The 21,302-nt window shown below is 44.3% G+C and overlaps 1 protein-coding gene across 3 annotated transcripts in view; it reads right to left on the reverse strand.

The window, feature by feature from the left end:
• PLEKHA4 (pleckstrin homology domain containing A4) overlaps positions 1–21,302 on the reverse strand; it is an 82,102-nt gene that overhangs the window by 59,095 nt on the left and 1,705 nt on the right. For 2 of the 3 annotated variants that reach the window (XM_081970780.1, XM_081970783.1), the window contains exon 1: positions 7,993–8,408. The exons of the other annotated variant lie outside the window; for it this stretch is intronic. The gene's annotated coding sequence lies outside the window, so the exon portion shown is untranslated. Of the gene's footprint in view, positions 1–7,992; positions 8,409–21,302 lie in introns of those variants that run through there. 3 annotated transcript variants of the gene reach the window in all.

Below are 21,302 nucleotides of genomic sequence, written 5' to 3' on the forward strand. Positions count from 1 at the left end.
TTAAGGTCCCAGCAGAGCAGGAAAAAGCCTCTGGAAGTGCAAATAAGGATTTTATCCATATCTCCAGTGTTTCCCATTGCCCTATGGTCCAAGCTACCTTGACATCACGCGCTTCGCTGTGTCATTTGGGTGATGATGTCACTGCCCCCCTCGACTTACAGCAGTCCATTTAGTGGACCGTTCAAAGTTACAACAGCAGTCAAAAAAGTGACATGACCATTTTTCATACTTACAACAGTTGTGGCATCCCATCGTCACGTGATCAAAAGCCTTGAAATTACTAGTTTATGAGATTCAAAGGCCCTCCCAATTCAGTAAGGGACACACCCCTTTCCATAGGTGTAGCCCCAGTTAGAATATTCTCACTGGTTTCAGTGGGACAAATGAATTGGTTAAATTGACAATTCAACTGTATTTGGTTCACAAAGTGAAAATAGATTGGAGGGAATAAAGAAAAGAGAAAATGAAACTAGAAAATGATGTTTTCCTTCCTCATCTGTTTCTGGATGCTATCAAAAGTATCCATATACAGTTTGTCCTTGACTTACTTAGTGACTGTTTGAAGTTACAATGGCATTGAAAAATGTGACTTATGACCGTTTTCATACTTAACATTTGCAGCAATCCCATAGTTACGTCATCAAAATTCAGATGCTTGCAACTGTTTGTTTGTTTGTTTGTTTTATTGGATTCAGGGCGGCGCACAACATTAAAAAACACATATCACAAGCCCTGGCAGACTCCCCCCCCCCAAGCCTGTCTGAGCCATCCGAATCAAACCCCCCTCCCCCCTTAAAATTTGGTTTAAAAACCCCTGTAAAAAACCCCTAAGAAATCTCTTCTTTGCATGCCACCTCTCGGGATCCCAAGATCCATCATTAAGGAAGCGTCTTGATAGGCCAGAAGGCCATCCCCGGGAAAGGGGGACTTCCCGGAGGGAATAAAATTCTGTCACAGTATAACATAGAGGAGAGTGTGGCATCAACCAAACGGGATGACATCATGGGGAGATGGAACGAGGAGATGACATGTCCATGGGGGGGGGGGAGCCGGCAGTGTTCAAGGGGGTAGCAGGAAGCTTATGTCCATCATAAAAATAGTCAGTGCCGAGGACAACATGCAAGAGCAACGGCCAGCTGTCAAAATTGCAGCAGATGCCAATTTGCGAGGTGGTGAAGCGGCCAGTGATGGCGGCAACGAGGACAGCGGAGGCATCGGCGGCTGCTCCAACTCTGACTCCAACAGCTAAGCTCCGCCCACACCAGCCGCACTCACATCCATCGCCAGAGCCACACTCTGTTGACCCAGTCCATAATATCATAGGAGGAGGGGCCAAATGGCACAGTACGGTGGCCCAGGCAACAGCGGTGACACCAGGGGGGCACAACGAAGGACCCCCCCACTCCAACCGCACCCACGCCAACTACCGAAACCATCTTCCGCTGGTGTTAATATCCATGCCAGCTGCCTCAGCCACTCCCCGCTGATCCAATTTATCATTTCCATAAGCAAGGTGGAGTGGGGGAGCAACCGGGATAACACCATGACATGGGGAGCGGCAGCTGCAAAGACCCCAGGCCAGGCATCCTGCCACCACCGCCGACCACACCCATGCCGGCTGCAGAGACCCCAGGCCGGGCGTCCCGCTGCAGCCACTGACCACACCCACGCCGGCAGCCGCGGACACTCTCCATTCTCCTTTCGCCGCCAACCACCCCATTTCACTCACGATGTTCCGGCTACAAGGCAGGACATCGCAGCTCAAGGGTATCCCGAGGTCCCAGGAAGTTCTCATAGCTGGACCTGGAACCAACGATGGGATAGAGTACCCCTGCAAGCCCCAAGAAGGACAATCATCTCCCCGAAGCTCTCCTCAAACGCGACAGGACACCATCTTGGGCATGCGTAGAGACTATTCCAAACTGTTCCATATTTATGATGGTTGCAGTGTCCTGGGATCAGGTAAGTCACCTTTTGCAACCTTCTGACAAGCAAAGTAAATGGGGAAGCCCGATTCACTTAACAAATATGTTACTAACTTAACTTCAATGATTCACTTAACAACTGTTACAAAACATGTCCTAAAATGGGGCAAAACTCATTTAACAAATGTCTCAACAACATACATTTTGGGCTCAGTTAAGGTCATGAGTTGACGATTACCTGTATATCCATGGGCCTTTCCTTTCTGGAATGCGCTTATCAACTAACAAGGACTTATCGTGGTAGGGTACCCTAAGACACAAATTAGCCAACTATATTTTAGTATTTTGCACATCCAGCCTGTTAGATCGGGTAATGAAAAGGCAGACACAGGCTTAACGTAACAACAGCTCTTTATTAAAGTAGAACAAGTCTGTACAATCCAGCAACTTCTTGGTCTGACAGCAGCCCTTTTATAGGGAGCTGTCAGACCTCTTAGCCAATAGGATTCAATCTCTGTTCCTGCCTGAACAGAGGACCTTGTTGGAAACTATAGCAGACAGAGTTAATATCTAACACCCCTCCCCTCTTAGTTAGGATGTTTCGATTGGTCACGTAATCACGTAGCTAGACGGGTTTTTGTTTAGTCCTACCAAACTTGCGCAGTTCATTTGGAACCAGTTCTTTGGGCAGGTCAGATGGACCTGTCTGCTCTCCAGCTCCGCTCAGTGGAACCTCCTGGAACTTTTCCCAGGCCGCTGCTGGAGCTTCTAGGATTTGCTTTGTTTGGAGCTCGCTGTGGGCCTGCAACAACTTCAGATAAGTCCCCCGGTACCCTCGGGCTTGAGCTGGCTGTAAAGGGAGTAAGCACTTGTTCCTTTTGGGTAGGGCCTTGGCTGATTTGTTTGGGAGTTTCGCCTGGTGTTCTAAGATTGGAGTGGGAGAGGCGACCACGGAGTTGGTCAACATGCCTCCTCCAATTTCTACCATCCTCTAGCTCTAACAGATAAGAGCGAGGCCCGGTGATGCCTATCACCGTAGCAGGAATCCACAGAGTTCCCCCGGCATAGTTGTGGGCGTATACCAAATCCCCTATGCTAAAGTTCCGAATCTTGCTTGTGGAGTCAGGGGATGATGTGGAAGAATAGTTTGGGTGTGTAGCCAGTCTAAGTGGGACCCATGAGAAGCTCGGAGGGGCTTCTCCCGGTAGTGGCACTTGGCGTGATGTGTTGGATTAACAAATAGTGATCAATCCGTGTTTGTCAATCCCTCGGGCCCATCCTAGCGAGGGTCTCTTTTGCAGATCTCACCATTATTTCCGCCTGACCATTGGAAGCCGGATGGAATGGAGCGACCAGGGCATGTCTGATTCCCTGACTTGCTAAGTAGGTCTCGAATTGAATGGCCATGAATTGGGGCCCATTGTCAGAGACCAAGACATTGGGCAGGCCATGCGTGGAGAAAAGTCTCCGTAGCACTTTGATGACCGCCTCTGCCGTGGTGGAGGTCATCAGGACTACCTCTAACCACTTTGAGTATGCATCCACAACTACAAGGAAAGTTTGGCCATGAACTGGGCCAGCAAAGTCAATGTGCACCCTAGACCACGGTGCTTGAGGATGCTCCCACTCCTTAGTGGGCGCCTCTGGGGGAGCTGGTTTGGACTCCTGGCACGGTGTGCAGGTAGCCACCCATTCTTCTATCTCCCTGTCCATGTTAGGCCACCAGACAAAGCTCCTAGCCAAAGACTTCATCCTTACAATGCCAGGATGCCCCACATGTAAAGCCTCCAATACTGCCTTTCGCAGTTTGTTTGGAATAACCACTTGGTCGTCCCCCCCAGCAGACAGCCATTAATTACAGACAATTCATCTTGTTTTGCAATATGCAATTTACAATCAGCCCCAACAGGCCCCTTGTGCCACCCCCTCCAAACCCAGTTCAAAATTTGCTTGATGGTGGGGTCCTTTGCCGAAACCCGGGCAACGTCATTGGACGAGAGAGATCCAGTGTCCAAGCAGTCAATGAGTAGGACCAGTGTCTCAGGAGTGGGGTCAGCCAATAGTTCTGGAAGGGGGCAATAGCTCAAGGCATCTGTGTGTCCCAGAGTGGAGCTGGGGCGATGGATCAGTTTGTAGGAGTATGCCGCCAGGAAAACAGTCCACCTGATCATGTGAGGGGATAGCGAAACTGGGGTAGGTCGGTCCCCAGCCAGTAGTCCCAACAACGGCTTGTGGCCAGCCGTAAAGATACTCGTGGAACCTTTTGACACCCGCTACTGCAGCCCGAGCCTCGTGGTCCATCTGGTTGTAGTTTCTTTCCGCTGAAGACAAAGTTCATGAGCAAAAAGCAATAGGGGCTTCTGTGCCATTGGGCTTGCGGTGGCTGAGGATGACATCCACGCCAAAGGGCGATGCATCACAGGTTAACACCAGTGGTAGGGTCTGGCTGTACTGGACTAGCAGGGAATCAGCTGTCAGCAGTCGCTTGACCGCAGCAAATGTGGCAGCCTTGGCTCGGCCCCAGGACCACTTGGCGTTCTTGGCCAGAAGACGGTGGAGCAGTTCAGCAACGGTGGCTTTCTGTTTAAGAAAGACACTGTAGAAATTAAGGAGCCCAAGGAACGCCTGCAGCTCAGTTTGCGTGTGGGGTGTGGGGGCTTCCTGGATTGCTTTTATTTTTTGTGATGTCGGGTGAATCCCAGAGCCATCGATCATGTACCCCAGGAACTCAACCCTCGGTACGTTAATTTTGCATTTTTCTTTTTTAAGCCGGAGGCCCTTTTCTCTAATTCTAGCCAAAACCATTCAAACTCTTTTAAAAAGTTGCGCCTCGTTTGCAGCTGATCCCAAGATGTCATAAAAATAGGGGATAACTCCTGGTATCCCCTGCAAAAGTCGTTCCATGACGCTTTGGAACAGTCCAGGGGCGATACTAACTCCAAGTTGCAGGTGATGGCATTTGAATGCACCCCTGTGCGTCACAATGGTTTGGGCCTCCACTGTAGCGCCATCTACAGGCAACTGTTGGTATGCCTGCGCCATGCCAATTTAGCAAAGATTTTCACTGGGCCTAGCGAATGTAGTAAATGCTGTACAATGGGCACAGGGTATGCGCTTTATTGTAGCACGTTGTTAATTGTGCATTTATAGTCCGCGCACATGCGGACTGACCCATCAGGCTTGACCGGGGTCACAATAGGAGTCTCCCAGCGAGCATGGTTGACTGGTTCCAGGATTCCCTGGCTCACAAGCTTGTCAATTTCCCTATCAATTTTCGGGCAGAGAGCGAAAGGCACTCTCCTGGGCTTCAGCCTGATAGGTGCTATGTTGGGGTCCAAGCTAAAAGAGATTGGTGTCCCCACATACTTACCAAGACCGGGGCCAAAGACGTCTTCAAACTCCTTAAAGATGGCCTCTGCGTCGTCTTCCTTCACGGAGTTGATTCCGGTCACCTCCAACCCCAGGGCTTGGAACCAGTCGAGCCCCAGGAGGCTCTGCAGGTTGTTTCTGGCCACGGTCAGGGGAAAATTGGCGTGGAATTCCTTGAACCTTACCCGGAAAGTGCCCTGGCCGACGAAGGGGACTTGGTTCCCCTGATAGTCACGCAGGCTGATGTCTGGGGTGCGAAGTTGCCGTTTCTTCAAACCAGGAATGGCTTGCTTCAGGGTTGACCAAGACCTGATCGTTAAGGATGATCCAGTGTCTATTTCGAGCTCGCAGGGAGCGTCCTCAATGAGGACAGTGATCTTCAGTTTTTTTGGCCGCCTAGTGTGGATTTGTCCTATTGCAGTGTGATAGATAACCTTTGTTTCTCTCTCTGGGCGCCCTTGCAATTTATGCCAGGCCCCTGAGATGGGCCTCTTTTGGCGGTTAGGAGTGTCTTTAGGCTGCCATTTGGTGGCAGGGAATTCGCTCCGGCACACTTTGGCAATGTGCCCCTTTCGTTCGCAACGCCTGCAAGTTGCGTCTCAGAATTTGCAAGTAGACCGGGCATATTCCCCTCTGCAGCTTGGGCAGGGCGGCATTTGCGAGTTGAATTTTCATGCCAACTTTGTGCGGCTACCGCACATGCGGTAGCTGTTATCTTCTTCGCTGTCAGAGGGTTCTTGTTCTGCAGCCTCGTGATGGACACGCGTTTGCTTCTGCGTGGTTTGCGGCACGTTATGTTGACGCTGCAAGGCTTCCGCGGACTTGTCTGTGGATTCGGATGCTCTGGCCTCATCAAGTGCGATCTGCAGCGATATGTTTGATTTGGCAAGCAAACGCCTCTGCAGATTAATGTCCTGCACGCCGCAGATTATGCCGTCTAATATTAAGTCATCCAGGTCACGGAATTCGCAATAGGTCACCGCCTTTTGCAGTGCCGCCACGTATTGGTTGATGGATTTGCCTTTCTTTTGATTTCTCGTGTTGAATTTGTGGCGGCGAACGTGCCTCGACAGCTTGGGGGCATAGTGGGTCTTCAGGGTCTGCTGCAACGCCGCCCAAGGAACTGCTTGGAGCAGAGTTGGCTCTGATAAGTCTTTTGCGGTTTCGAAGACCTCTCTGCCACAGTACCCCAGAAAAAGGTTCTTTTTTCGGGTATCTGGGACGCCCATGAGGTTGTTTGCCTCGAGGAAACATATACGATTCCCAGTATTCAGTCACCGGATCATACAGAGTTGGCCATTCTCGGTTGAGGCGATTCGAATTTGCCGCTCAAAATGGTTGCTCGATTGCCGCGCCGAACTCCGGGCTGGATCTACTTGCTGGATGCATCGTTGTTCGTTCTTCGCCTATCTGCCTCTCAATCCCATCCTCGTCGCCAGTGTTAGATCGCATAATGAGAAGGCAGACACAGGCCTAACGTAACAACAGCTCTTTATTAAAGTAGAACAACTCTGTACAATCCAGCAACTTCTTGATCTGACAGCAGCCCTTTTATAGGGAGCTGTCAGACCTCTTAGCCAATAGGATTCAATCTCTGTTCCCGCCTGAACAGAGGACCTTGTTGGAAACTATAGCAGACAGTTAATATCTAACACAGCCTGTGCTTCATTTGCAATTCTGGGCATAACATGAACTCTAAATATTGGACTAATGCAGTATAGTATGGAATGGAATAGGAATAGAAATAGAAAAGAGTAGAATAAGAATTGGAAGAGACCTTGAAGACTTCTAGTCCAACCTCCTGCCCAGACAAAAAACCCTATATTATTTCAGACAAATGGTTGTCCAATCTCTTCTTAAAAACTTCCAGTGTTGGAGCATTCACAACTGGAGGCAGGTTGTTCCACTGATTAATTGTTCTAACTATCAGGAAATGTCTTCTTAATTCTAAGTTACTTCTTTCCTTGATTAGTTTCCACCCATTGCTTCTTGACCTGCCCTCAGATGTTTTAGCCTGCAGTCCCATAACCATTTTTGTTGCTCTTCTCTGCACTTTCTCCAGAGTTTCAACAACTTTTTTACATCGTGGCGACCAGAACTGGATGCAGTATTCCAAGTGTGGACTTACCAAGGCATTAAAAAGTGATATTAACACTTAACATGATCTTGGTTCTATCCCTCTGTTTATGCAGCCTAGAACTGTGTTGGCTTTTTTGGCAGCTACGGCACACTGCTGGCAGTAAGCTATGGTTCAATTGGCTGATCAGAATGCCGTAGAGTCACAACTACTACAAGGCAGGAAGATAAAGTTGTTCTTTAACTTAAAGAATTATCTCTGTTAGCACACAGCATTTATGGAGGCTCCTCGGAGCACAAATCTATTATGTGCAATGCACATAATAAGCAGTAGAGCTTCAATACTATGGCCCCTTACTTTTTTTGCCCTCACCCCTTCCGCAGATATCTATACTTCAAACCTCTTTTTCCCCCTTGAGATTCCCAACTTCTGTATCTGCTGCCCTCTTCCTTTCTTGTCTCTGACTGCAGGAAAATATCACTTTTGTTTGCAATCATCCATTGTTCTCTTGCAAAGAGTTGCTGGAATCCAATTGTCATCAGTAAGTCACCCACTGCCAACTTGGGAGCTTGCAAATACAAGGGAAATATTAAGATGAAAGGGATGAATCACTGCTCTTACCTGGCTTCTGGGTGGTGGCCAAATCTCTAGGCAGATTGAGGGGGAAAAGTTGGACCACTCTCCTTGGAAACTTATTGATCCCAGGAAATTTTCTGTCTTCCTTGGTTCCCACAGCTGTAGCTCTTGGGCATTAGTATCCCCTTTTATTTGTGCCAGTTACCTCTCATCTTCCTTCTCTAATGCTACCCATTCCTTTCAGCACTCCTTCTGGCTGCTCCCCCACCTCTCTTATCACTCTATTTCTCCTCCCACTGGAGTCCTCTTATCTATTCTTCTGTTTTCCACCTCCTCATTTCCCTCCAATTCCCCCTCGTTTGCCTCTCAATGTTGTTCAGTTTCCTAGTTCTTAGAACTTCAGCCCCTTGTAATTAATCTTCCTAATCATGTTTCCCCTCCTCTCCCTCTGTTCTTCTGGCTTTTCCTTTGCTGCTTTAGGGAATGAGAGGAGAGAAAGAATAAAGGAAAGCGATTGAATTTCAGTCCTGAGGATCTATCACTCCACCTTCCTGGGGGCTTGGCTTGGGGGAGGGTAAACCATACAGAGAAAGGGAGGGGGGTTCAAAGGAGAGTTGATGGGCGCCACAATTCCTGACCTTAACTCTGGGAAAGGAGTGGTCTCAAAGCTTTAGAAAAACAGAGAACTAGGAAGTTGATAGAAACATTTTTGACTGGTGAGCTGGAATGGGTTTGATGTCCCTTTGAGGTTGGGAGAAGAAGCCAGAGCCTCTGGCACCCCCTGGTGGCTAAACCCTTCTGGAAAAATAGGCCATCATTGCGACAAAGACCATCTGCTTCTTCAAATATTTTTGATTCTTAGCCCATCCATGTGTCTGGCAGGGATAGTAGAGTTGTTTTAGATTGTTTCTTCATATTAGGGGTGAGGAAGTGAAACAAAAAAAACAGTAGCATTGAGAGCTATTTGAACAATCCTCCTTTCCTGAATCAAATATATCTTTCTTGAAATGAAAAATAAAAAATGAAAAATAAGCTCAAGCAGTTTTATTTCTTAGAACAAGGAATAAGTTGAATCTTTTGTAAGATGATGATAAATTTCTGTACAAATACAGACACTCTAAACTGAGTTTAGACACAAAATACGCCAACTTCCCCAAAGCAGCAGAAGTTAATTACGGCCAGATCAATATTCCTCCAAGATATGAAAAGCAAATACACTGTTTATGGAAAGTTCAAAGTATTCGTTGATCCTCTGGGTTCCAGATGTGTTAAGATTATAGCTTCCAATTATTTCTGTGAATCATAGCCCTAATATGAAAGACAAAGAATGACTCTGACCAATTGTGAGTAAGAGCACAAATTAGGGAAGATGCTGCAGTGATAACAGTGGCAAAAAATGTGGTTATTTGTTCCATTGTTGTTCCATTTCCAGATAGTCATCCAGTCACCAATCTTTCCTGAGGAAGGCTGAAGCACAGCATCATCTTCCGGGCTACTCTGAAGAATATTCCGAGTATTTGGTGGATACGTCTGCTTGGAATTGGACTGGGCAAGTCCTATAATCTGATCACCTATCAGATCCATTCCCTTCCCAGTGTTGGAAGAAATATTTATCTGGTTCAGTTCCAAACCAGGAGAAAAGCATTGGAGACAAAATGGTACAGGCGTACCGGTACCTGCTGGGATCACCAGATACCATTCTGGTAGGATGCTCCAGAGGGCTCACCCGCCCACCTGCCGTCCTTACCTGTATTTGACCAAACCGGGCCATTTGTACATGCGCACGGAGCATACGGTGCCTGCGCAACACTCCACCGAGCAGCTGGAGTGTTGCAGGTGGTGGGTGCACATGAGTGCACAGCACGCATGCACATGGTGGACCCCCGGCCCCGTTGCGACGGGATCCAGAACCCAACACTGGAAAGGGGGTCCATTTATTGATGAAACAGAACCACCAAGCATGTGTGATTCTCGGTAGCTGATCACATGGAGTTGAGAGTGGGTGGCTTTTATACCTTTTCTTGGGCTTTGCACTTGAACGTCCTGTTCCTGTGCAAGAACATGTATTCTATTTGCTGTCATAGGTGATATAGCTGGCTCTGTAGGTTGTGTCAGCTAGGTTTGATTGAAGCCTGGATGGTGATGAAATGTTCCCAGGAGTTTGCTCTGCTGCTAGATGGTAGTGGGTTAATCCTATTATGTTCTGAAGGGTCATGTCTTAATCCCATCACCCTGGAGCTGAAGGTTTTGTGTTTTGTAGATAGGCTGCGCAATGGGCACAAAATATCTGCTAGGGGCTATTAAGAAAGACTTGGGGGATGCTTTTTGTCTCCGAGAGCATGTTCCTCTATTTCTCCTTTAGGGAAATATAATATTGTGGCTTTTTAATATTTCACAAAATATTTCATTCTTCTAGGAAAGAAGTGGGTGCTAACTTCCTACACTAGTGAGTAAAGTCCACTCGGGAGATGATCTGTAGTTGGGTCCTTGTGGGGGTGTCATCATCCTTAAGGGAAGAGATAGCTTTGCCTGCCTTGAAATAGTGGCAGCACACTGCTTTTTCAAGAAGCCATTGCTGAACTCAACGGTTCTGGAAATTTTCTCTCCAGTCTCTAACTTCATTTTTTAGAAGATTTTTGAAAAGGTTATTGGGCTATGACTTCAGAGACTCCAGGAGGAAACGGGTTGTCAAGACCTTTTTCAATCAGATTTCAGATTGGGAGATAGTATTAAGACACCGTTGTTTCCTCTTGTTGATGACCTCTGGTGAAGCCTGGCTTGAGGTCATACAAATGCCCTGGTCTTAGCAGCTTTTGATAGCATCTATCACGTTATCCCTCTGGATGGTGTACTTGAATTAGGAACAGGGAGCATAATGGTGTGGTCATTCTCCTTTTACTATGGTTGGTTCCACTCAATGTTGAAAGGAAGGTGCAAGGGAAAGATTGAGCCACTAAAGCAAGATCACCCATCAGTTAGAAGTCAGAATTCTGGGAGTTGAAGTCCACAGATCATAAAGGGGACATAATTGCCCACGCCTGCAATAAACCATGCAGGAACTCCCAAAGCTTGCAGAAGGGATCAAGCAAAACAAACTAGCAAGCTTCTCAGGACCTGCAAACGCCTCTTCACTACATCCCCCTAAAGAAGATTGCATAGCAAAATGCGCTGCTTGTCACATTTCCCTGTTTGCACTCCAGCTCCTGTGGAATCTCGTCTCCTCCATCAGCCAATATCCTGTGATTAACTAAGCGCAGCGAGTACTTGCAGAATTGTTTGGCTGAAGTTTCTTTGAATGTTTCTTTCTTTAGGATGGTTTCTGCAAACATCAGTTTTCCACTGCAGTTCTATCTCTTCCTTGCAAGCAGATGGTGCTTTTTGGTTATAAAAATAGTGGTTGTGTAACTCTTTTACGAGACAAGGTTTTTATAATCCAATACAATTTATACTTGAAAAAATAACTTCATACAGTGGTGGGCTTCGCATTTTTTACTACTGGTTTGCGGGCACACGTGCCCCTTCAGCACATGCACCCAGTCTTCCATGCATGCGCTTTGCTCTCACATGCACATTCCGTGCATGCACCCGGCCTCAAAAACATGTCTAAGAACAATGGCATAGAGCCGTGGGGCGGGGGGCGGGCCTTCCTACAATTTCTGCTACCAATTCCGTTGGGCCACCCGCAATTTCCGCTACCAGTTCGGGCAAACCAGTCCGAACCAGCTGAATACCACCTCTGCATCATAGCTACATTCACACTTTGTACTAAATAATTCTCAGCTTTATCATAGTATAGTCTACTGAATATATTTAGATTTAAGTTCCTATAACACAATAAACCAAAATCAAACAAACTTTGTGGAGCACTGAATTACTATTCCCAAAAATTGATAAAGGGATACTGATGTCTAGAGGCAGAGATATATTAAAATTATGTCCATTGATTAGCATTCAAATGCACAAACATCCCAAAATTCAACTGCCAGAATGACCATTGAAGTCTCACTAGGAGGGTTGCCAGTCTAGAAAAATCTGGTCTAATTCCTAGCTGTGATGAATCATGATCTAGAGAGATGTACGTGTACAGATGTACAGTATGCTGGCTGGGGAATTCTGGGAGTTTAAATCTGTGCATCTTAAAATTGTGAGGTTTGGACTCCCAGACTGGTAATTATATTATCAGGCATCAGCTCTTACATGGATAAAAGGTTGGATAAATTTGACAAACAGAAGGTTATTACTATTAGAAGGATATGATCTCCAATTAGGTTGGCTTGCCTTCTTATGGTATGGTAGGAGCAAGGTGCATGGATGCTTCCAAAGGCATCATGTGAGGAATGCACTGCTCTATATTTTGGAAAAATTAAAACACCACACTACAGGAAAATAGTCTGGCTTTCTGCAATGGAAGCATTAATATACCCAAACCTCATTAATTTTGAAGAAATTGTATTCTACAAAGATATTTTGAACGAAAATGGTGAGTTGAAAACTATACAACAATTGCAGAATCAAAAGGTGAAGTTAGATTGGTGGCCCATACCTCCAGCTACAATCAAGATATGAGAAAGATGTTAAAACATGAGGCATATAAACAAAGAATCAATAACATTTGATAAGATTCTGATGAGGACGGGTGAAAAATTGATAAAGAGAATGTATAACTACTATTTAGTTATACATATTTAAAATGGAAGAGGAACAGGTTAAAGAACCAATGATTATATGGGCAAGAAATTTTGGTTATAACATTGAATTAGAGAAATGGCAAAGTTGCGATGTTGAGAAACATTGATGCCCAGGAGTGCCCAGATTAGGAACATAAACATCCCCACAAACAAGGAAATTAGTATCTGCTTCAAGGATAGTCCATGTAATTGGTGAAATATAGTGTCTTCCATCAACAACTCACATCTTTGTGATCTCTGATAATACAATCCTATGTCACAGAATTATTGTTCTGCTGACTTCAGTGCCTCTTGCTTCAAGCTAAGCATTTATAGGGTTACAGATTGAGTTCTGCTGTTGAAAAAGACCATCAAGTTCTACTTCTGAACTGCTAATCCTTTGTTATCCCCATAATCTTGTTTTTTAAAACTCTATCCCATTCTGGTATCTCATTTTGCCCTCATTTTTATCCTCCTGTAACACCAAGCAGCAGGACACTTCTTTCTTCCACCTGCTTCACACAGTTATGCATAAGATTTCTCCATAGTTTCTTCAATTTGTTGCAAAGAAAGATAAAAATTAGTATCAGATTTAGTGAAATATTTTTATTTCATTTAATTCAATTTAGGCACTGCCTGATTCCAAACTGACTTTGGGTGGCTTACAATAATAAAGGTAGTCCTCCCCTTACAAGAGTTCATTCAGTGACCCTCCAAAGGTACAACGGCACTGAAAGAATTATGACTGTTTTTCACACTTACAACTGTTGCAACATCCTCTGAGGTCTTATGATCAAAATTCAGAAGATTGGCAATTGATGTTTTTATATACGTACTAGCTGTACTCGGCCATGCGTTGCTGTGGCCCAGTCTGGTTAAATGGAAAAGAAAAAAAGAAAGTGCAAGTCCCCTGGCAGAGGCAGCCCCCGCATGGAAGTGAGCTACAGTGGCCCCTGCAAGAGCCGCCACAGAGGACGCTCCCACAGGCCCCAGCCTGGGCAAGCTGAGGAGGAGAGGAGGAGGAGGAGGCTGCCACCCCCGACCTGGCTTCCCTCAGCGGTGGCGGCGAGAGGAGGCGTCTGGCGTCCCCTGAGGAACAGGAGCAGGAGGAAGGAGCCACCCCTCACGACGCAGACATGAGGCAGCCCTGCTGGCCGCGGCCCCATCCAGAGACGCCGTCACCGCTGCAGTCGCCACCTCACAGGGCGCCCAGCGGCAGCCCCAGCCCCGCTGCGCCTCAGCCTGACATCACCACCGCCCCATCGGAGCCACCTTCGCAAGGCCGTAGCTGGCTCCCTGTGAGGGGGGTGTAGAGTGCGCACAGCCAGCCAGGCTGAGGAGACACTCTGCTCCACCTCTTCTGGAGCTCCACTGGGCTGGGCAGGGGGAGGCTGGCTTAAGAGTGGGAGGAGGTGGCTGAGGGATGGGGCAGGAGCCGCCCTGCCGCAGACAGCAAAGGCCTGGTGGGAGGGGAGGAGAGAGAGGGGAGGGGGAGGCCAAAAGGCTTCGGCTCCACTTAGTGGAAATGGCAAAGCTCGTCGGAGGAGGGGCAGAAAGGGGAAAGGGTGCAGCCGCAGCCCAGCCACACATATAAAGGGACCATCGGGAAGAAGCTGGAGAGAGGCTGAACTGTTCCAAATATACTATACTCAATAAATGAACACTATGGTATAGCGTGTGTGCTTTTATGTCCAGCAGATGGCTCTGGTTTTCAAAAAAGCATGTTTTTACAGAAAAGCATGTTTTTACCTGTCACAGGTGTGACATCTATATAATCTATGTATATAAAAACATGTGCGTAGTCGAATGCAACGTTGTGTCAAAATTTCAAAGCAATCAGTGAAAAACTTTCAGAGATTTGAGATTTTGAACAAACAAACATCACATTTTTATTTATGTAGATGGTTGTAGTGTCTGGGGGCCACGTGACAAGCAACATTAATGGGGAAACCAGGTTCACTTAACAATTGTGTTACTAACTCAATGAGAGTGATTTCCTGTAACGAGAGTGGCAACAAAGGTTGTAAAATGGGGCAAAATTTATTTAACAACTTTCTCACTTAGCAACAGAAAGTTTCTGTAAGTTAACCCATTTGAGATATTTTGGTTCAAAATGTGTTGTCCCATAATGCATCATTTTGCCCAGTTAAAGGTTACAGATATGACAGGTAGTCCTCAACTTACAATAGATTATTTAGTGACTGTTCAAAGTTAAAACGTCACTGAAAAAAGTAGCTTATCACTGTTTTTCACGCAACTGTTGCAGAATCCTCATAGTCATATCATCAAAATTCGGACACTTGGCATTTAACTCATATTTACGACATTGCAGTGTCCCAGGCTCATGTGACCCCCTTTTGTAACCTTCTGACAAGCAAAGTCAATGGGGAAGCCAGATTCACTTAACAACCATGTTACAAACTTAACAATTCACAATTAACAACTGAAGCAACTAGCAACAGAAATTTTAGGCTCAATTGTGGTCGTAAGTCAAGGACTACCTGTATATAAAAGACCAGCACTTTGACTAGCACCTGGAAACAAATTGGCAATCAGTGCAGCTTGGGAAACAGAGGTTCACGTGGGCATACTTACCATGCCCACGTCCTTTTTTTCTGAACCTGTTGAAGTTTCTGAGGTTTTTTTCCTAAGAGCAGCCCCATGTAAAGCACGTTGCAGTAGTTGAGTTTTGAAATTACTAGGTTATGAGATTCGAAGGCCCTCCCAATTCAATAAGGGACACACCCCTTTAAATAGGTGTATCCCTAGTTAAACTATTCCCAGCAGTTTCAGTGGGACAAATGAATTGGTTAAATTGTCAATTTAACTGTATTTAGTTCACAAGGTGAAAACAGATTGGACGGAATAAAGAAAAGAGAAAATGAAACTAGAAAGAAACTAGAAAGTGACTTCCTCATCTGTTTCCATATACAGGTAGTCCTCGACTTACAATAGTTTGTTTAGTGACTGTTCAAAGTTATAACGGCATTGAAAAAAGTGACTTATGGCCATTTTTCATAGTTACGACTTTTGCAGCATCCCCATGATCATATGATCAAAATTCAGATGCTTGGCAAATGGTTCATATTTATGACGGTTGCTGTGTCCTGGGGCCATGAGATGACATTTTGCTACCTTCTGACAAGCAAAGTCAATGGTGGAGGCAGATTCACTTAACAATCAGGTTAATAACATATCAACTGCACTGATTCACTTAACAACTTTGGCAAGAAAACTTGCAAAAAGGGGCAAAACAAATGTCTCACTTAACTACGTACATTTTGGGCTCAATTAGTCCTCAATTTACGAGGATAATTATAATTAATTCGCTCTGCTCTGTCTTGATCAGATCATACCCAGAAGATTATATGAGTAGGATCCACATGATCTAAGCCCCAGAGCTCACTGTAACAGCATTGTCAAAAAGGCATTAAAAGTTGTTAACCTAATTTTGTGAAGCTTCTACTCTGGTAATACTGTATTACTAACTATGGCATACAAAACCTTTGCTAGACCTATTCTCAAATACAGCTCATCTGCCTGGAACCCACACTGTATATCGGACATTAACACGATTGAGCAGGTCCAGAGGTATTTCACGAGAAGAGTACTCCACTCCTCTGCTCACAATAAAATTTTCTATCCCACCAGGCTTGAAATTTTGGGCTTGGACAATCTGAAACTGCGCCACCTGCGTTTCGATTTAAGTTTAGTACACAAAATAACATCTTGCCTGTCAACGTTTTCTTCAGCTTCAACAACAATAATACACGGGCAAACAATGGATACAAACTCAAGGTAAACCGCTTCAAACTTGATTGCAGAAAATACGACTTCAGCAAAAGATTCGTCAAAACCTAGAATGCTCTACCTGACTCCATTGTTACATTCTCACAGCTTCAACCTTAAACTGTCTATTGTGGACCTCACCCCATTCTTAAGAGGTCCGTAAATGAGGCATGCAAAAGCGCACCAGCATGCCTACTGTCCCTGTCTTACTGTCCCCATTTATCTGTATTTGCTTCCTTTGTTCATGTTTATGTTCATACCTATACTTGTTATCTTGTACATGTTTGACAAACAAACAAACAAACAAACATATCCAGGTGCGGATCCTGTATTTTAGGGTGAACACAGAGAAACTGAGAGGAATGTTTAAGGAAAAACTTGCAAGGAAACGTTGGAGGCATTGAGTACATTTAACCTGGAGAAGGGAAGACTGCAGGATATAAATGTGTTTACAAACCACGAGGGTGCTGAAATGGACACATGTGGCATCAGATAATTTGCAAATTATACATATTAAGTACTTTTGCATCATTTCATGTCATGACCTGAAGCAAGTACATTATCCATTTAATTTGGATGACACATTGCATGTTGTTGCATGCTCTTAGTATACAAAAACTGCCTTTAATATTTTTAAAATCCTAAAAGACATTACAGATATCAGAACTTTGGTGTTTATATTTAAAGGACTGAAGCTGAAGGAGCAACTGAGAGTTAGAGGTGGTTAAAAAAAGAAAATAAGAATAATTTGTGCGGGCAAGGCTTAATTATTTCCTGAGCTTTAATTGCTTGCTAGGAATGTCAAGTATTTAGAGCTCATAATCTTAGGTTCACGAGAAGGAATCTAGAAATATGTTAATCGTATTTCTGCATCAATGATGACAGACAATTCCTTTAGAAAGAAGATAAATAAGCAAGAACTATTGTTCCTTTGCATAAAGTATAGCAAAGAAAGAAAAAAATACTTAAAGAATGAACCGCCTCTTCATCACAAGTATAAACAATTTAACACCTTATCACCTTCTCTTAAAATACAATAAACAATCTTTTCATCCCACATTTCATCTCTCACCTATAAACAAATCCTTAAAATCTGTCATTCAATCAGAAAAAGTCCATTAAGAATTACTAGAAATAAAATCATATCTATTTTAACCTTGATCAAATAAACTCAAATTGTATTTCTTCCTTTTACTTTTAAAAATGTTGACCTTTAATCCCTTCAAACAATGTCCTAGAACTTGTTTTCATTTTCTTTGTCCCTTCTACTAAAACCTTTCAGCACTTTAATAGATCTCTTATTTATGTCCAATATAAAACAAAGTACTTCTTTTGATTTGCCATTTATATATTTACCTTTATTATTTTATAACTTTTCCTCCCCCTATATTTCTCTGTAACAACAACAACCCTGTTAAGTGGGTTGGACGGCAAGAAAAAGTGACTTGTTTTTCATTATTAAAGCATTGTCTGGTTTCATTTGTATATCCAGTCTAACATCATCAGGGGAAGGAATGTACCACAAGGTGGCAGAAACATTAAACGCAAGTATTTGTTTTATAAACCTTTGTTGAAAACTCTGCATGATAAAAATGTATTAGACATTAGGAATTCCTACTCAGGTTAATTTATATATAATGCAAATAATCATACATCCTACTTAAGAACAGACTAAATTTGACTAATTTGTACTAATGCAAATTAAGGTAACAGTTATCATACCTGTACATTAGTAGTGGGTTGCAGGCGGATCCTGCCCGGAGCACCGGGTACCGTTCGGGTAAGGTACTCCGGAGGGACACCTGCCCGCCCGAGCTCCTTACCTGTGCTTTAAGCTTTTGGTGCTTCTGCGCATGCGCATGGCGCATATGGTGCCTGCGCAACGCTCCGCCGAGCAGCTGAAGCGTTGCAGAGGCTTGCAGAAGCATCATTTGATGCTGCAACGCATGCATGCACCACGCAGGTGTGCATGTGCACCGTGCGCATGCATGTAGGTGACTCCGGAGCCGTTCCAACCGTACCAGTTGGAACGGAATCCGGAACTCACCACTGCTGTACATGTATCTGATCATGTACGTACTAGTAATAATACAGCTAAGGTTAGAGTTATCTATCCCTTTTCCCTAGTTGGGCTATTTAATTGTACATTAATTTTTAATCATCAGCCAAAAAAACACAACCTATTAATTTCACTCCTTAAGCTTTGGAAGGGAAGTGTTGGTTTAAAAGATTATACAAGGCAAAATCTCTAATACGTCAGAGCAGTGTTGGGTTTCAAAAATTTTTAGAACCTCTTCTGTAGGTGTGGCCTGCTTTGTGAGAGTGACTTGCTGGTCATGTGACTGAGTGGGTGTGGCTTGCTGGCCATGTGACTGGGTGGATGTGGCCAACTTGTAAAATGTGGTGAAACTCACTTAACAACGCTCTTGCTTAGCAACCAAAATGCTGGCTCAGAAACTCTGGCATTTGAAGCACGCAAGTCTTAAAGCTGTCAAGTTACAAGACCCTTGCACCCTAACCCTTTAGAAAAAAACCCCCCAGGGGTGACAGCTTTAAGACTTGTGGACTTCAACTCCCAGAATTCCTCCTCTCGCTCTTTATCTTGATGATGAGGGGACGGGCGGGGGGAGGCAGCTGGAACAGGTTCTAAACGGCATTGTAGATTTGTGGAAACTCTTCTATAGAAGAGGTTAGAACTGGCAGGAACCCACCCCTGAGTCAGAGGCTATAGAAACAGAGAAAAGACAAAAATATTTTTGGCAGTTTTCCAGTTTTTATCTTTTGACCTTACGATGAAATTGTTATCTGTCTGAAACCTAGGTGTCCATTCCAATTTTTTGGCTTCCCTGGGCTGCACTGAGTATAGACGAATTGTCTTGGATCACATGTAAAATATATAGTATAGTTAAAGTATATAAATCACTATTTGGTGCTGCATGCGGCTTGTGGGTGGTGGGTGTGACATGCCTTGCCTAGCTAGAGTCTTTTGGGATTCGATAAAATAATGACTGTAGTCAGAGTCTATTATGCAAGAAAACCATATGAACTCCTGGTGTCCTTTCCTTGTTGCACTTTATTACAACATGCAAATTAGTGTGTGTGTGTGTTTATGAGTGTGTTTGTTTATGCATAACACAACCATGACAACTTTAAGATGTGTGGACTTCAACTCCCAGAATTCCTTAGCCAGCCATGCTTAAAATTCACACATATTAAAGTTGCCATGGTGGCACAGTATGTATAAAATTTATCTCTCCGCATCAAAATACCTTTCATTTCCTGTCTTGCTTACCAAATGGGAAAGGATTTTGAAAAGAAGTTTTTTAAAAGTTTTTTTTCTTTACTTCGCTTCCAACTATTCTATTCTTATTGTAGATTTATTTGTGTGCATTTGAATAGGACTAAGGTGTTTTCTCTCTCTCTCTCATGTATAATATCTGTGACTGTATCAAAGGTAGAAAGACCGAGTTGTAGACGTTTCTATTTGTAGCTCTAGTTATTTCCCCACTGACTTTGCTTATAAAAAGGTAGCAAAAGGTGATGATATGATCCCAGGACACTGCAACCATCATAAATATGAGTCAGTTGCCAAGTATCTGAATTTTGATAATGTGATGCTACAATGGCCATGTAAAAAATGTCCATAAGTCCCTTTTTTCAGTGTCTTTGTAGTTTTGAAGGGTTACTAAATGAACTTTTGCAAGTTGAGGACTACCTGTCCAGTAGCAGCTACAGTGAGTTGTTGAAAAAAAGGCGGGACAAAATGTTGGTAAATAAAGCTACACATGGATGATGAAATAAGCTTTGTATTTTTCGGACCCCAAACTCCTTGTTAGCTGCAGCTCTTCCCTCCGCAAACAAGGCATCCAATTCTATTTGAATCATCATCAGACTAGAGCTGGAAGGGACTTTGGAAGTCTTCTAGTCCAACCCACTACTCAAGCAGGAGACCATTTCAGACAGGTGTCTGTCCAATCTTTTCTTAACAACCTCCAGCGATGAAACACCCACAACTTCTGAAGGCAAGCTTTTCCATTGGTTGATAGTTCTCACTGTTGGGAAGTTTCTCTTTAATTCCAGGTTGCTTCTCTCCTTGATTAGTTTCCATCCATTGTTTCTTGTCTTGCCTTCTGGTGCTTTGGAAAATAAATTGACCCTCTCTTCTTTGTGGTAAACTCTCAAATACTGGAACACTGGTATTGTCCCCCCAGTCCTTCTTTTGTCTAGAGTAGATTGGCCATATCCAATTCGTGCAAACATTCTTCATAGGATTTGTCTCAAGGCCTTTAATCATCTTAGTTGCTCTTCTTTGCATTTTTTCCAAAAGTCTCAACAATATTGACCCAAAGGTGTTTTTTTCAAGCGGCAACTGGACTTTCTTGCGGTTTTTTAAAAGATGTTTCACTCCTCATCCAAGAAGCTGTCTTCAAAGAAAAACCACAAAGTCCAGTTGCCTCTTGAAAAAGCACCTTTGGGGATAACCATGACCTTTCGATGACTGAGAATCTTCCTAGAGCGGGGATCACCAACATTCTGGACCTCAGGGACCACTAAATTCATTTTAAATCCCGCAGGCCACTAGTAAAAAGATAAATCGCATTTAGGGCAATATAAAAAATGAAAATAATTTTTCTGAGGACCACCAAAATTTTTATCGCGCACCACAAGAGGTCCATGGACCACTTGTGAGTGACCTCTCCCCTACAGTCTGTCAACATTATTGAAAGACGTGTTTTTTTTTTAAAGTGCGTTTTTCCAAATAATGTATTTTACGCTCCAGAAGCGAAAATTGAAAGTATTGGGTAAATTTCCATTTCCCCACCACCCCACACAGGCCGTCGGCAACCGAAAATTCCCCTGACGTCACCACATCCTTCGCGCGCCCCTCCCCTTCTAGAA

This window comes from Natrix helvetica (genome assembly GCF_964273705.1).
Source record: "Natrix helvetica genome assembly, chromosome: Z".
NCBI lineage: Eukaryota > Metazoa > Chordata > Lepidosauria > Squamata > Natricidae > Natrix > Natrix helvetica.